A 17950-nucleotide genomic window follows, 5' to 3' on the forward strand; every position below is an offset into this window, starting at 1 on the left:
TCCACGTTCCAATTTACCCCTCACACCAGGGGTACCTCAGGTTCGTTGTACAAAACTGTCACTATCAGTTTCAGACGCTGCCGTTCGGATTGTCCACGGCACCTCGGATCTTTACAAAGGTAATGGCCGAGATGATGATTCTTCTTCGAAGAAAAGGCATATTAATTATCCCATACTTGGACGATCTCCTAATAAGGGCAAGGTCCAGAGAACAGCTAGAGATGGGATTAGCACTGTCTCAAGAAGTGCTAAAACAGCACGGGTGGATTCTGAATCTTCCAAAATCCCAGTTAATGCCGACAACTCGTCTGCTGTTCCTAGGGATGATTCTGGACACGGTTCAGAAAAAGGTTTTTCTCCCGGAGGAAAAAGCCAAGGAGTTATCCGAGCTTGTCAGGAACCTCCTAAAACCAGGAAAGGTGTCTGTACATCAATGCACAAGAGTCCTGGGAAAAATGGTGGCTTCTTACGAAGCAATTCCATTCGGCAGATTCCACGCAAGAATTTTCCAAAGGGATCTGTTGGACAAATGGTCAGGGTCGCATCTTCAGATGCACCTACGGATAACCCTGTCTCCAAGGACAAGGGTGTCTCTTCTGTGGTGGTTGCAGAGTCCTCATCTATTGGAGGGCCGCAGATTCGGCATACAGGATTGGATCCTGGTGACCACGGACGCCAGCCTGAGAGGCTGGGGAGCAGTCACACAAGGAAGAAACTTCCAGGGAGTATGGACGAGTCTGGAAACGTCTCTTCACATAAACATTCTGGAACTAAGAGCAATATACAATGCTCTAAGCCAGGCAGAACCTCTGCTTCAGGGAAAACCGGTGTTGATCCAGTCGGACAACATCACGGCAGTCGCCCATGTGAACAGACAGGGCGGCACAAGAAGCAGGAGTGCAATGGCAGAAGCTGCAAGGATTCTTCGCTGGGCAGAGAATCATGTGATAGCACTGTCAGCAGTGTTCATCCCGGGAGTGGACAACTGGGAAGCAGACTTCCTCAGCAGACACGATCTTCACCCGGGAGAGTGGGGACTTCATCCAGAAGTCTTCCACATGCTGGTAACCCGTTGGGAAAGACCAATGGTGGACATGATGGCGTCTCGCCTCAACAAAAAACTGGACAGGTATTGCGCCAGGTCAAGAGATCCGCAGGCAATAGCTGTGGACGCGCTGGTAACGCCTTGGGTGTACCAGTCGGTGTATGTGTTTCCTCCTCTGCCTCTCATACCAAAAGTATTGAGAATTATACGGCAAAGAGGCGTAAGAACGATACTAGTGGTTCCGGATTGGCCAAGAAGGACTTGGTACCCGGAACTTCAAGAGATGATCACGGAAGATCCGTGGCCTCTACCTCTAAGGAGGGACTTGCTTCAGCAGGGTCCCTGTCTGTTTCAAGACTTACCGCGGCTGCGTTTGACGGCATGGCGGTTGAACGCCGGATCCTAAAGGAAAAAGGCATGCCGGAAGAAGTCATTCCTACTTTGATTAAAGCAAGGAAGGAAGTAACCGTGCAACATTATCACCGAATTTGGCGAAAATATGTTGCGTGGTGCGAAGATCGGAGTGCTCCGACGGAGGAATTTCAACTGGGTCGATTCCTACATTTCCTGCAATCAGGATTGTCTATGGGTCTCAAATTGGGATCTATTAAGGTTCAAATTTCGGCCCTGTCGATTTTCTTTCAAAAAGAATTGGCTTCAGTCCCTGAAGTCCAGACCTTTGTTAAGGGAGTGCTGCATATACAGCCTCCTGTGGTGCCTCCAGTGGCACCGTGGGATCTCAATGTGGTTTTGGACTTTCTAAAATCTCATTGGTTTGAACCACTAAAAAAGGTGGATTTAAAATATCTCACTTGGAAAGTGACCATGCTTCTAGCCCTGGCTTCTGCCAGGAGAGTATCAGAATTGGCAGCTTTATCTTACAAAAGCCCATATCTGATTTTCCATTCGGACAGGGCAGAACTGCGGACTCGTCCGCATTTTCTCCCTAAGGTGGTGTCAGCATTTCATCTGAACCAGCCTATTGTAGTGCCTGCGGCTACAAGTGACTTGGAGGACTCCAAGTTACTGGACGTTGTCAGAGCATTAAAAATATATATTGCAAGGACAGCTGGAGTCAGAAAATCTGACTCGTTGTTTATATTGTATGCACCCAACAAGATGGGTGCTCCTGCGTCTAAGCAGACGATTGCTCGTTGGATCTGTAGCACAATCCAACTTGCACATTCTGTGGCAGGCCTGCCACAGCCTAAATCTGTAAAGGCCCACTCCACAAGGAAGGTGGGCTCATCTTGGGCGGCTGCCCGAGGGGTCTCGGCATTACAACTTTGCCGAGCAGCTACGTGGTCAGGGGAGAACACGTTTGTAAAATTTTACAAATTTGATACTCTGGCTAAGGAGGACCTGGAGTTCTCTCATTCGGTGCTGCAGAGTCATCCGCACTCTCCCGCCCGTTTGGGAGCTTTGGTATAATCCCCATGGTCCTTTCAGGAACCCCAGCATCCACTAGGACGATAGAGAAAATAAGATTTTACTTACCGATAAATCTATTTCTCGGAGTCCGTAGTGGATGCTGGGCGCCCATCCCAAGTGCGGATTATCTGCATAAATTGTACATAGTTATTGTTAACTAATTCGGGTTATTGTTGAAGGAAGCCATCTTTCAGAGGCTCCGCTGTTATCATACTGTTAACTGGGTTTAGATCACAGGTTGTACGGTGTGATTGGTGTGGCTGGTATGAGTCTTACCCGGGATTCAAAATCCTCCCTTATTGTGTACGCTCGTCCGGGCACAGTACCTAACTGGAGTCTGGAGGAGGGTCATAGGGGGAGGAGCCAGTGCACACCACCTGATCTGGAAAAGCTTTACTTTTTGTGCCCTGTCTCCTGCGGAGCCGCTATTCCCCATGGTCCTTTCAGGAACCCCAGCATCCACTACGGACTCCGAGAAATAGATTTATCGGTAAGTAAAATCTTATTTTTTCCAGAATCAGAGGAATTGAATGACATGTGTGATGAAGCGTGGGTTAACCCCGATAGAAAACTGCTAATTTCTAAGAAGTTATTGGCATTATACCCTTTCCCACCAGAGGTTAGGGCGCGCTGGGAAACACCCCCTAGGGTGGATAAGGCGCTCACACGTTTATCAAAGCAAGTGGCGTTGCCGTCTCCTGATACGGCCGCCCTCAAGGATCCAGCAGATAGGAGGCTGGAAACTACACTGAAGAGTATATACACACATACTGGTGTTATACTGCGACCGGCAATAGCCTCAGCCTGGATGTGCAGTGCTGGGGTAGTGTGGTTGGATTCTCTGACTGAAAATATTGATACCCTGGATAGGGACAGTATTTTATTGACTCTAGAGCAATTAAAGGATGCTTTCCTTTATATGCGAGATGCTCAGAGGGATGTTTGTACTCTAGCATCAAGAGTAAGCGCGATGTCCATATCTGCCAGAAGAAGTTTATGGACGCGACAGTGGTCAGGTGATGCGGATTCCAAGAGGCATATGGAAGTATTGCCATATAAAGGAGAGGAATTGTTTGGGGTCGGTCTTTCGGACCTGGTGGCCACGGCAACTGCCGGCAAATCCACTTTTTTACCTCAGACCCCCTCCCAACAGAAAAAGACACCGTCTTTTCAGCCGCAGTCCTTTCGCTCCTATAAAAAGCGACCAAAAGGACAGTCTTATCTGCCGCGAGGCAGAGGAAAGGGTAAGAAAGGGCAGCAAGCAGCCCCTGCCCAGGAACAGAAGCCCGCCCCGGCTTCTACAAAGCCATCAGCATGACGCTGGGGCTTTACAAGCGGACTCAGGAACGGTGGGGGGTCGACTCAAGATTTTCAGCAATCAATGGGTTCACTCACAAGTGGACCCGTGGGTCCTGCAGATAGTATCTCAGGGTTACATGCTGGAGTTCGAAAGGTCTCCCCCTCGCCGGTTCCTAAAGTCTGCTTTACCAACGTCTCCCTCAGAAAGGACGTCGGTTTTGGAAGCCATTCACAAGCTGTATTCTCAGCAGGTGATAGTCAAGGTACCCCTCCTACAACAGGGAAAGGGGTATTATTCCACACTATTTGTGGTACCGAAACCGGACGGTTCGGTAAGGCCTATTCTAAATCTGAAATCCTTGAACCTGTACATAAAGAATTTCAAGTTCAAGATGGAGTCACTCAGAGCAGTGATAGCGAATCTGGAAGAAGGAGACTTCATGGTGTCCTTGGACATAAAAGATGCTTATCTACATGTCCCGATTTACCCCTCACACCAAGGGTATCTCAGGTTCGTGATACAAGACTGTCATTATCAGTTTCAAACGCTGCCGTTTGGGTTGTCCACGGCCCCTCGGGTCTTTACCAAGGTAATGACCGAAATGATGGTTCTTCTACGAAGAAAAGGCGTATTAATTATCCCTTACTTGGACGATCTCCTGATAAGGGCAAAGTCCAGAGAACAGCTGGAAGTCGGTGTAGCGCTAACACAAGTAGTGCTTCAGCAACACGGGTGGATTCTAAATCTTCCAAAATCTCAATTGACCCCGACAACACATCTGCTGTTCCTGGGCATGATTCTGGACACGGTTCAGAAAAAGGTATTTCTCCCGGAAGAGAAAGCAAGGGAGTTATCCGAACTTGTCAAGAACCTCCTAAAACCAGGAACTGTGTCAGTACATCAATGCACAAGAGTCCTGGGAAAGATGGTGGCTTCGTACGAAGCGATTCCATTCGGCAGATTCCATGCACGAACATTTCAGTGGGATCTGCTGGACAAATGGTCCGGATCGCATCTGCACATGCATCAGCGGATAACACTGTCACCGAGAACAAGGTTGTCTCTCCTGTGGTGGTTGCAGACTGCCCATCTGTTAGTGGGCCGCAGATTCGGCATACAGGACTGGGTCCTGGTGACTACGGATGCCAGCCTACGAGGTTGGGGAGCAGTCACAAAGGGAAGAAACTTCCAGGGCGTGTGGTCAAACCTGGAGACGTCTCTTCACATAAATATACTGGAGCTAAGAGCGATCTACAATGCTCTAAGCCTGGCAAAATCGCTGCTTCAGGGTCAGCCGGTGTTGATCCAGTCCGACAACATCACGGCAGTCGCCCACGTAAACCGACAAGGCGGCACGAGAAGCAGGAGTGCAATGGCAGAAGCTGCAAGGATTCTGCGCTGGGCGGAGAATCATGTCGTAGCACTGTCAGCAGTGTTCATCCCGGGAGTGGACAACTGGGAAGCAGATTTCCTCAGCAGACACGACCTTCACCCGGGAGAGTGGGGACTTCATCCAGAAGTTTTCCACATGATTGTGAACCGTTGGGAAAAACCAAAGGTGGACATGATGGCGTCTCGCCTCAACAAAAAATTGGACAGGTATTGCGCCAGGTCAAGAGACCCTCAGGCAATAGCTGTGGACGCTCTGGTAACACCGTGGGTGTACCAGTCAGTGTATGTGTTCCCTCCTCTGCCTCTCATACCAAAGGTACTGAGAATTATACGGAAAAGAGGAGTAAGAACAATACTGGTAGCTCCGGACTGGCCAAGAAGAACTTGGTATCCGGAACTTCAAGAGATGCTCACGGAGGATCCGTGGCCTCTACCTCTAAGAAGGGATCTGCTTCAGCAGGGACCTTGTATGTTCCAAGACTTACCGCGGCTGCGTTTGACGGCATGGCGGTTGAACGCCGGATTCTAAAAGAGAAGGGCATTCCTGAGGAAGTTATTCCTACTTTAATTAAAGCCAGGAAAGAAGTGACCGCACAACATTATCACCGCATTTGGAGAAAATATGTTGCGTGGTGTGAGGCCAAGAAGGCTCCAACGGAAGAATTTCAATTGGGTCGATTCTTACATTTCCTGCAAGCAGGATTGTCTATGGGCCTCAAATTGGGGTCCATTAAAGTTCAAATTTCGGCCTTATCAATTTTCTTCCAGAAGGAATTGGCGTCAGTGCCTGAAGTACAAACTTTTGTCAAAGGTGTACTACATATACAACCCCCAATAGTGCCTCCAGTGGCACCGTGGGATTTGAACGTGGTTCTAAATTTTCTCAAATCTCATTGGTTTGAGCCTTTAAAATCGGTAGATTTAAAATACCTTACATGGAAGGTAACCATGCTGTTGGCCCTGGCTTCAGCCAGGAGAGTTTCGGAGTTGGCAGCTTTGTCATACAAAAGCCCATATCTGATATTCCATTCGGACAGGGCAGAATTGAGGACACGTCCTCAATTTCTCCCTAAGGTGGTTTCGGCATTTCACTTGAACCAGCCTATTGTGGTGCCTGCGGCTACTAGCGACTTGGAGGACTCCAAGTTACTGGACGTTGTCAGAGCATTAAAAATATATATTTCAAGGACAGCTGGAGTCAGAAAATCTGACTCGTTGTTTACATTGTATGCACCCAACAAGTTGGGTGCTCCTGCGTCTAAACAGACGATTGCACGTTGGATATGTAGTACAATCCAACTTGCACATTCTGTGGCAGGCCTGCCACAGCCTAAATCTGTAAAGGCCCATTCCACAAGGAAAGTGGGCTCATCCTGGGCGGCTGCCCGAGGAGTCTCGGCATTACAACTTTGCCGAGCAGCTACGTGGTCAGGGGAGAACACGTTTGTAAAATTTTACAAATTTGATACTCTGGCTAAAGAGGACCTGGAGTTCTCTCATTCGGTGCTGCAGAGTCATCCGCACTCTCCCGCCCGTTTGGGAGCTTTGGTATAATCCCCATGGTCCTGACGGAGTCCCAGCATCCACTAGGACGTTAGAGAAAATAAGAATTTACTTACCGATAATTCTATTTCTCATAGTCCGTAGTGGATGCTGGGCGCCCATCCCAAGTGCGGATTGTCTGCAATGCTTGTACATAGTTATTGTTACAAAAATCGGGTTATTACTGTTGTTGTGAGCCATCTGTTCAGAGGCTACTTCGTTTGTGTTATCATACTGTTAACTGGGTTCAGATCACAAGTTGTACGGTGTGATTGGTGTGGCTGGTATGAGTCTTACCCGGGATTCAAGATCCTTCCTTATTGTGTACGCTCGTCCGGGCACAGTACCTAACTGAGGCTTGGAGGAGGGTCATAGGGGGAGGAGCCAGTACGCACCATGTGACCTAAAAGCTTTTTTAGATGTGCCCTGTCTCCTGCGGAGCCCGCTATTCCCCATGGTCCTGACGGAGTCCCAGCATCCACTACGGACTATGAGAAATAGAATTATCGGTAAGTAAATTCTTATTTTTTCCTGAATCAGAGGAATTAAATGATGTATGTGATGAAGCGTGGGTTAACCCAGATAGAAAAATGCTAATTTCAAAAAAGTTATTAGCATTATACCCTTTCCCGCCAGAGGTTAGGGCGCGCTGGGAAACACCCCCTAAGGTGGATAAGGCGCTCACACGCTTATCAAAGCAAGTGGCGTTACCGTCTCCTGATACGGCCGCCCTCAAGGATCCAGCAGATAGGAGGCTGGAAACTACCTTAAAAAGTATATACACACATACTGGGGTTATACTGCGACCAGCCATCGCCTCAGCCTGGATGTGCAGTGCTGGGGTCGTCTGGTTGGATTCCCTGACTGAAAATATTGATACCCTGGATAGGGACAGTATTTTATTGACTATAGAGCAATTAAAGGATGCTTTCCTTTATATGCGAGATGCGCAGAGAGATATTTGCACTCTGGCATCGAGAGTAAATGCGATGTCCATATCTGCCAGAAGGAGTTTATGGACGCGACAGTGGTCAGGTGATGCGGATTCCAAACGACATATGGAAGTATTGCCGTATAAAGGGGAGGAATTATTTGGCGTCGGTCTATCGGATCTGGTGGCTACGGCAACTGCCGGAAAATCCACTTTTTTACCTCAGACCCCCTCCCAACAGAAAAAGACACCGTCTTTTCAGCCGCAGTCCTTTCGTTCCTATAAGAACAAGCGGACAAAAGGACAGTCATATCTGCCTCGGGGCAGAGGAAAGGGTAAGAGAGGGCAGCAAGCAGCCCCTGCCCAGGAACAGAAGCCCTCCCAGGGTTCTGCAAAGCCCTCAGCATGACGCTGGGGCCTTACAAGCGGACTCAGGAACGGTGGGGGGTCGACTCAAGAATTTCAGCGCACAGTGGGCTTGCTCACAGGTGGACCCCTGGATTCTGCAGGTAGTATCTCAGGGTTACAGGTTGGAATTCGAGAAGTCTCCCCCTCGCCGGTTCCTAAAGTCTGCTTTGCCAACGTCTCCCTCAGACAGGGCGACGGTATTGGAAGCCATTCACAAGCTGTTTACTCAGCAGGTGATAGTCAAGGTACCCCTCCTACAACAGGGAAAGGGGTATTACTCCACGCTATTTGTGGTACCGAAGCCGGACGGCTCGGTAAGACCTATTCTAAATCTCAAATCTTTGAACCTGTACATACAAAAATTCAAGTTCAAGATGGAGTCACTCAGAGCAGTGATAGCGAATCTGGAAGAAGGGGACTTTATGGTGTCCCTGGACATAAAGGATGCTTACCTGCATGTCCCAATTTGCCCTTCACATCAAGGGTACCTCAGGTTCGTGGTGCAAAACTGTCATTATCAGTTTCAGACGCTGCCGTTTGGATTGTCCACGGCACCTCGGGTCTTTACCAAGGTAATGGCCGAAATGATGATCCTTCTACGAAGAAGAGGCGTATTAATTATCCCTTACTTGGACGATCTCCTGATAAGGGCAAGATCCAGAGAACAGCTGGAAGACGGAGTAGCACTAACCCAACTAGTGCTGCAACAACACGGGTGGATTCTGAATTTTCCAAAATCTCAGTTGACCCCGACGACACGTCTGCTATTCCTGGGAATGATTCTGGACACGGTTCAGAAAAAGGTGTTTCTTCCGGAGGAGAAAGCCAGGGAGTTATCCGAACTTGTCAGGAACCTCCTAAAACCAGGGACAGTGTCTGTGCATCAATGCACAAGAGTCCTGGGAAAGATGGTGGCTTCTTACGAAGCGATTCCATTCGGCAGATTCCACGCACGAACTTTTCAGTGGGATCTGCTGGACAAATGGTCCGGATCGCATCTGCAGATGCATCAGCGGATAACCTTATCGCCACGGACAAGGGTGTCTCTTCTGTGGTGGTTGCAGAGTGCTCATCTGTTAGAGGGCCGCAGATTCGGCATACAGGACTGGGTCCTGGTGACCACGGATGCCAGTCTGAGAGGCTGGGGAGCGGTCACACAAGGAAGAAACTTCCAGGGAGTATGGTCAAGCCTGGAGATGTCTCTTCACATAAATATACTGGAGCTAAGAGCGATTTACAATGCTCTAAGTCTGGCAAAACCCCTGCTTCAGGGTCAGCCGGTGTTGATCCAGTCGGACAACATCACGGCAGTCGCCCACGTAAACAGACAGGGCGGCACAAGAAGCAGGACAGCAATGGCAGAAGCTGCAAGGATTCTTCGCTGGGCGGAAGATCATGTGATAGCACTGTCAGCAGTATTCATTCCGGGAGTGGACAACTGGGAAGCAGACTTCCTCAGCAGACACGATTTACACCCGGGAGAGTGGGGACTTCATCCAGAAGTCTTCCACATGATTGTGAACCGTTGGGAAAAACCAATGGTGGATATGATGGCGTCCCGCCTCAACAAAAAACTGGACAGGTATTGCGCCAGGTCAAGAGATCCTCAGGCAATAGCTGTGGACGCTCTGGTAACACCGTGGGTGTTCCAGTCAGTGTATGTGTTCCCTCCTCTGCCTCTCATACCAAAAGTACTGAGAATTATACGGCAAAAGGGAGTAAGAACGATACTAGTGGCTCCGGATTGGCCAAGAAGAACTTGGTACCCGGAACTTCAAGAGATGCTCACGGAGGATCCGTGGCCTCTACCTCTAAGACGGGACCTGCTTCAGCAGGGACCGTGTCTATTCCAAGACTTACCGCGGCTGCGTTTGACGGCATGGCGGTTGAACGCCGAATTCTAAAGGAAAAAGGCATTCCGGAAGAGGTCATTCCTACACTGGTAAAGGCCAGGAAGGAGGTGACTGCACAACATTATCACCGCATTTGGAGGAAATATGTTGTGTGGTGTGAGGCCAGGAAGGCCCCCACGGAGGAATTTCAACTGGGTCGATTCCTACATTTCCTGCAAACAGGATTGTCTATGGGCCTCAAATTGGGGTCCATTAAGGTTCAAATTTCGGCCCTGTCGATTTTCTTCCAGAAAGAATTGGCTTCAGTTCCTGAAGTCCAGACTTTTGTAAAAGGAGTACTACATATACAGCCCCCGGTTGTGCCCCCAGTGGCACCGTGGGATCTTAATGTAGTCTTGGATTTTCTCAAATCCCATTGGTTTGAGCCGCTCAAATCGGTGGAGCTGAAGTATCTCACATGAAAAGTAACCATGCTACTGGCCCTGGCTTCAGCCAGGAGAGTATCAGAATTGGCGGCTTTATCATATAAGAGCCCATATCTGATTTTCCATACGGATAGGGCAGAACTGCGGACGCGTCCTCATTTTCTGCCTAAGGTGGTGTCAGCGTTTCACCTGAACCAGCCTATTGTGGTGCCTGCGGCTACTAACGAGTTGGAGGATTCCAAGTTGTTGGACGTGGTCCGGGCATTGAAAATATATATTTCAAGAACGGCGGGAGTCAGAAAGTCTGACTCACTGCTTATATTGTATGCACCCAACAAGATGGGTGCTCCTGCTTCTAAGCAGATGATTGCTCGTTGGATTTGTAGCACAATTCAACTTGCACATTCTGTGGCAGGCTTGCCACAACCTAAATCTGTCAAGGCCCATTCCACAAGGAAAGTGGGCTCGTCCTGGGCGGCTGCCCGGGGAGTCTCGGCATTACAACTCTGCCGAGCTGCTACTTGGTCAGGGACAAATACGTTTGCAAAATTCTACAAATTTGATACCCTGGCTGAGGAGGACCTTGAGTTCTCTCATTCGGTGCTGCAGAGTCATCCGCACTCTCCCGCCCGTTTGGGAGCTTTGGTATAATCCCCATGGTCCTGACGGAGTCCCCAGCATCCACTTAGGACGTTAGAGAAAATAAGAATTTACTTACCGATAATTCTATTTCTCGTAGTCCGTAGTGGATGCTGGGCGCCCATCCCAAGTGCGGATTGTCTGCAATACTTGTACATAGTTATTGTTACAAAAAAATCGGGTTGTTATTTGTTGTGAGCCGTCTGTTCAGAGGCTCCTACGTTTGTCATACTGTTAACTGGGTTCAGATCACAAGTTATACGGTGTGGCTGGTATGAGTCTTACCCGGGGTTCAATATCCTTCCTTATTGTGTACGCTCGTCCGGGCACAGTATCCTAACTGAGGCTTGGAGGAGGGTCATAGGGGGAGGAGCCAGTACACACCACCTGATCCTAAAGCTTTATTTTTGTGCCCTGTCTCCTGCGGAGCCGCTATTCCCCATGGTCCTGACGGAGTCCCCAGCATCCACTACGGACTACGAGAAATAGAATTATCGGTAAGTAAATTCTTATTTTTTCAGGTATCGGGAGTTTCTGCAGGAGAAGCGTTGCTGGACGTAGTCCGTGCATTAAGAATCTACGTGGATCGTACCAGTGCCATCAGAAAGACAGATTCTCTTCATTTTCTACGGATTTCATAAGAGGGGATGGCCTGCTACTAAACAGACGCTAGCAAGATGGCTTTGAATGACAATTTCAGAAGCATATTCTCAAGCTGATCTCCCTGTTCCGGCTAATGTCTCTGCTCACTCAGCAGAACAGATATGTAAGGCAGCCACATGGTCTTCCATCAACACATTCATTAGACATTATGCCTTGGATACTTTTGCCTCTCATGACGCTGAATTCGGACGTAAGGTTCTCCTGTCCAATCAGGAGCGTCCCACCACTAAAAATTGCTTTGGGAAATCCCATTGTTATCCTGTGGATAACCTGTGTACCCTACCGGAGAAATATACGTTATGGTAAGAACTTACCGTTGATAACTGTATTTCTCCTATGTCCACAGGTTTCCACAAGGATCCCACCCTGAAGCACCTGATTTGAGGATCTTTACTCACTCTTGCATGGAAGGGTGTGCATGTGTGTTCTTCTCCCCTGAATAGGGTTCTACATAATGCTCCTGCCTAAATGCTTTGGAATCCAACTGATTTTCCTGAGCCAGTGGGCGGGGATATATGGACGGGCCCGTTGCATCCTGGGAGGACTGAAAGCTTGTGATCGTTTGGTGCCAATCCGCTGTCGCTCCATCATATTCCATTGGTATCCTGTGGAAACCTGTGGACATAGGAGAAATACCGTTATCAATGGTAAGTTCTTACCATAACGTATATTTTTTGCTGCTGGGTACACTGGGCTCCACACGGAATGACATTTGGGGGTGTAGAGTAGGATCTTGACCGGAGGCACCAACAGGCTCAAAGGTTTGACTGTTCCCAGAACGCCTAGCGCCGCCTCATCTATAACTCCGTCTCCGTGCACAGGAGCTCAGTTTTGTAGTTGGTGCCATGCAGTGCAGGCATACAATAGGGGGGCTGCTCCAGCAGCCCTGAGAAGAGCTTTTAAAGTGAAAAATGAAGACTTCAAGGGCTGCAGCAGAGGCACTGTAAGTGTTAGATGTCAGTCAGACATCTCCTGCTGCAGCTCCATCACCTTCCCCAGCGGCACTGTACACTCCTGCACCCTGGTTGCCGGGTACCTACAGCAGAGGCTTCGTTTTCTCTCAAGTTAGTCACACACACCACCGCTGCTCTCCAAGATCGCATGGCCGCAATCAGGGAAGGAGGTAAGTGGGTTCCCCAGACCGGACCTGCTGGAAATCGCGATCCGCGTGGCCGGTGGGAGGCGGGCCGCGCATGCTGGCGTGGACACTGTGGTAGTACATTGACACCACTAGACCAACAGGGTAAGGGCACAGGTTGGTTTTGATAACAAAACCGTTTATTATATAGCCCACAGTATCCGGTGTTGAAGTCCAGCAAGGGGATAAGGCTTTGACCTGTAGCCCCTCCCCCAGCCCCAGGGCACCATTTAGAGTAAATGTTCCCGCCCTGGAGCGGAATATCTCTCTCTCCCTCACTCCCTGTCAGCGTTTGGGCGCCATTAGGACAAGCTGAGCTGATCCTGGGACTGTTTTTGGAAAATCCTCCTCTGTAAAGCCACCTGCATGTCAGCGCTGTGCATTTTACAGGACACTGAAGTATTCTGCATGTCTGCTGACAGTGTTAGTTAAGAAAGAGTGCATTTAGTCAAGGTTATATAGTACAAGTACCCTGTGATATACATCCAGTCTTTACAGTGCATTGTTATATCTGTTGAGTGTATAGCTATACTTAGTACTACTCTGTATTGCTAATCCAGTGCAGTGTTTTTGCATGTCATAATTTCTGCATTGTACAAAATGACTGTGTGTGTGCATATAGCTGCTGTGTGACCTCCATTTCCTGTATCTCACTCAGATTGCTATCCCTTTATTCTATAACCTGAGGGGGCTAGGTGCGTCAGGTTTATTATTTAATATAGGTATTTCACAAGTTATACTCCGTGTGTAGTTTTCTCTGTGATTTTTAGTCTCCATATACCTCTTGAATTCCCTGTTTGTGCTGATACACTGAACAGGGGGTTCTTGTTAGGTATTGTGCTGCTGATATTGTACTGTGTTGCCTTGCATTGAACTTTCTAATATGTCTGCTACAAAGTGCAACGGAGCTGGGGCTGATCCCACATTGCGTGGTTTTGATGCTGCAGACACATTTGAGGATAACGTAGCAGCTGAGGGTTCAGGTTCTGGGGGTTCCTTACCCCCCCCCCCCCCAGTGGGATTGTAGCAACGGGGGTGCAAAATGACCCACCTTGGGCTACCTTCTCCACGCTATTGAATACGCTGGTAACTAGACTAACGCCCCCTATGGGACCTCCTGTGCCAGTACAACCGCTTATGGTCCCCGCGGTTAACCTGCCATGGGCAGATCAATTGTCCAATCCGTTACAGCAATTGAACCAATCACTGACTGCTCAAAAGTCTAACCCTAGCCCGCCTAAGACCAAGGGGTCCTCTAAGCGTGCAATTAGTTCCTCACAATCCACCAATGTCCCAGACAACTCATCTGATGAGGATGGCGTTTATACGGACCCCACAGATTCTGATTCTAATGGGGAAGTTGTTTCACAGGTGGATGTTCCTGACTTTTTAGAGGCTATCGGGCTCACTCTTCAGGTTGATGATGAATCAGAGCCTGACACTGCCCCTAAGAAACCGGACAGGTTTAAACGTCAGAAGGTGGTTAAACAAGTTTTACCTCACTTTGAACATTTAGTTGACATATGTCAGGAATCCTGGGAAAATCCAGGAAAGAAATTCACGCCTCACAAGAAGATGCTGGCTCGCTACCCCCTCGCTGCAGAGCTTAGTAAAAATTGGGAAACACCCCCGTCAGTGGATTCACGACTGGCGTGGCTAGTAGTATCCTCAGCTCTGCCTGTAACTACCATCACGTCCTTGAGAGAGCTGACGGACAAGCGTGTGGAGGGTTGTTTGAAGGCAATGTAAACCCTAAACGGTGGGGTGCATAGGCCCACTATTGCAGCAACATGGACTGCAGAAGCTGTGGAAGCATGGGCTCAGGAGCTGGAGGCGGAGTTGCCTTCCAATGCTTCTGATCATGCTAGACAATGCCTGTCGTATATTGTTACAGCATTTCATTACATTAAAAAGGCTGCTTCTGATGCCAGTATTCTGGCGGCCAAGGCTTCTACTACGTCCATTTTGGCTCGCCGAATTCTCTGGTTACGGTCCTGGTCGGTGGACATGGACTCTATGAAAACCCTGGAGGTACTCCGCTTCAAAGGAGACATTCTTTTCAGAGAAGACCTCAACAAGATAGTGGCTGACTTAGCATCTGCTAAAAGAGCATGTCTTCCTAGTACTGCTCCCTCGGTGCCGAAGGCTGAGTACTTCCTTTCGCTCCTTTCGTCCTTCAGGGAAAGCAAAAGGTCAGGCGTACCCGAAACAGGTTCGCACTTCCAAACCCAATAAATCCAAACCCAAACGGGCCTGGGCTGCCCGTCAGTCTGCTTCCATAACTGACAAGCCTGCTGTATAACGGGGCGGGCCTCCCTCTGAGGGATCCCAGGGTGGGGGGCCGACTTCTAGGGTTTACCCAGGAATGGTTGAAGATCACCTCCGATGCTTGGGTACGGGAAGTCGTCACTCGAGGTTACGCCGGATCCTTCAAGAATCGTCTCCCTCATCGATTTTGCCTGATTTTGTCCCTTTGGATCAGGTGAAGGCAAAGACTCTTCATTCGGTGGTATAGTCCCTACTGGACACAGGAGTGGTAGTACAGGTGCCTCTGGCTCAGAGAGGTAATGGGCACTATTCACCGCTGTTCCTAGTCCCGAAACCAAATGGGTCTTCCAGGCCCATTCTCAATCTCAAGTCCTTGAACAAATTTGTGAAGGTCTCCAAGTTTCGTATGGAAACTCTTCGCTCTATTGTTCTGGCCTTGGAACTATATGGTCTCACTGGACATACAGGATGCTTACCTGCATATTCCCATTGCAGTGACGCATCAGCAGTACCTGAGGTTTGCAGTTGGCAACCTCCATTACCAGTTTCGGGCGTTACCTTTTTGGTTTGACCACAGCTCCGCGAGTCTTCACCAAGGTCATGGCGGTAATGACGGCTGTACTCTGCCGTCAAGGGGTCAGGATCCTACCGTACTTGGACGACTTGTTGATCCTGGCAAATTCCCCAGAGATTCTCCTACGTCACCTAGATCTGACTATCCAGTTTCTGCAAGCCCACGGGTGGCTCATCAACTGGAAGAAATCCTCCCTGGTCCCGGCTCAGAGCATGGTGCACCTGGGACCGTTGTTGGATACTCACAACCAGTGGTTGTTCTTGTCTCAGGAGAAAGTCCTGAAGCTTCAGGACAGGATTCGTTGCTTCCTATCTCGTTCGCAAGTGTCGATACATTCGGCAATACAAGTGCTAGGTCTCATGGTGTTGGCTTTCGACATGGAGTACGCTCAATTCTATTCCCGCCCTCTCCAGAGGCTGATTCTTGCCAAGTGGGACGGCCTGCCTCACCGGATCAGGTCTCAAATGATCTCATGGTCTCCGGAGGTCCTTCTGTCACTGAGCTGGTGGTTTCAGGACAAACGATTGAGCAGGGGTCATCCCTTCTGGATCTCCAACTGGATCCTTCTGACAAAGGACGCCAGTCTGAGGGGTTGGGGCGCGGTGTTGGAGCAACACTCCCTTCTGGGTCGGTGGACCAAGGAGGAGTCTCTCCTCCCGATAAACATTCTGGAATTGCGGGCGGTATTCAACTCATTGAACTTGGCCCAGCGTTTAATACAGAACAGACCTGTTCAAGTACAGTCGGACAACGCCACCACGGTGGCGTACATCAATCATCAAGGCGGCACTTGAAGCCGCATGGCAATGAGGGAAGTATCACGGATTCTTCAGTGGGCAGAACGCCATCTGCCAGCCATATCGGCAGTGTTAATTTCGGGGGTCCTAAACTGGGAAGCTGACTTTCTCAGTCATCAGGACGTACACGCCGGAGAGTGCAGCCTCCATCCAGAAGTGTTTCAACTCCTCGTGTACAGGTGGGGCCTTCCAGATGTGGACCTGATGGCGTCTCGACACGATCACAAGGTTCCGGTCTTTGGAGCAAGGACAAGGGATCCTCAAGCAGCGTTCGTGGATGCACTGGAAATTCCATGGAACTTTCGGCTGCCATACGTGTTCCCTCCGGTGTCACTCCTGCCCAGAGTAATAAGGAAATTCAAGCAAGAAGGAGGAATCCTACTTCTGATCACTCCAGCGTGGCCCAGACGGCATTGGTTCTCAGACCTTCAGGGTCTCTCGATAGAGCGTCCCCTTCTACTTCTGCAGCGCCCAGATCTCCTCGTTCAGGGCCCCTGTGTATATTAGGATTTAGCCCGATTGGCTTTGATGGCGTGGCTCTTGAAGCTTCCGTCTTAAGGGCCAAAGGATTTTCTGAGGTGGTCATTCAAACCATGTTGAAGGCCCGGAAACCGGCTTCTGCTCGGATTTATCATAGGGTCTGGAATTCTTACTTTGCTTGGTGCGCATCTAACAATCATGACGCTTACAAGTTTAGTACGGCCAAACTTTTTTTTTTTTCTACAACAAGGCCTGGACTTGGGCCTTCGTCTGCCCTCCATCACGGTTCATATTTCTGCCTTGTCGGTTTGGTTTCAGAGAAAAATTGCGACCTTACCTGATGTGCATACGTTCACTCAGGGTGTGTTGCGGATTCAACCTCCTTATGTCCCGCCGGTGGTTCTAGAGGCATTGCAAGGGTCTCCGTTTGAGCCTCTTGAATCTGCAGACCTTAAGTGGCTTTCTCTTAAGGTATTGTTTCTGCTGGCTATTGCCTCTGCTAGACGGGTGTCGGATTTGGGTGCCTTGTCTTCTAGGTCACCATATCTGATTTTTTTCACCGTGATCAGGCGGTTCTTAGAACACGTCCTGGGTATTTACCTAAGGTGGTGTCTTCTTTCCACCTTAATCAGGAGATTGTGGTTCCGGCCTTTGCCTCTCCTGATTTGTCTTCCAAAGAACGGTCCTTGGATGTGGTACGGGCTCTCCGTATCTACATGAAGAGATCTGCCTCCATCAGGAAGTCGGATTCTCTCTTTGGTTTTCACAAACGTGGCTTGCCTGCTCACAAGCAGACCCTGGCCAGATGGATTAGAATGATGATTGCACATGCTTATGTACAGGCTGGCCTTCCAGCTCCTGCTACCATCAAGGCCCATTCTACTCGGTCTGTTGGACCTTCTTGGGCGGCCCGCCATGGTGCGACCCTTGAACAGCTGTGCAAGGCGGCTACGTGGTCCTCCGTGAACACGTTCTTAAGGTCCTATGCCTTTGATACTTCCGCCTCCCAGGATTCTTCCTTTGGACGCCGGGTTCTTGTGCCCGCTACAGTGCGTCCCTCCCAT

General features: G+C 49.4%; 1 protein-coding gene across 4 annotated transcripts in view; it reads left to right on the forward strand.

Annotated features, from left to right (window-relative positions):
* Nucleotides 1-17950, forward strand: part of RANBP3 (RAN binding protein 3) — a 263031-nt gene that overhangs the window by 233538 nt on the left and 11543 nt on the right. The gene's annotated exons all lie outside the window — the stretch shown is intronic.

This window comes from Pseudophryne corroboree, chromosome 1, assembly GCF_028390025.1.
Source record: "Pseudophryne corroboree isolate aPseCor3 chromosome 1, aPseCor3.hap2, whole genome shotgun sequence".
Taxonomy (NCBI): domain Eukaryota; kingdom Metazoa; phylum Chordata; class Amphibia; order Anura; family Myobatrachidae; genus Pseudophryne; species Pseudophryne corroboree.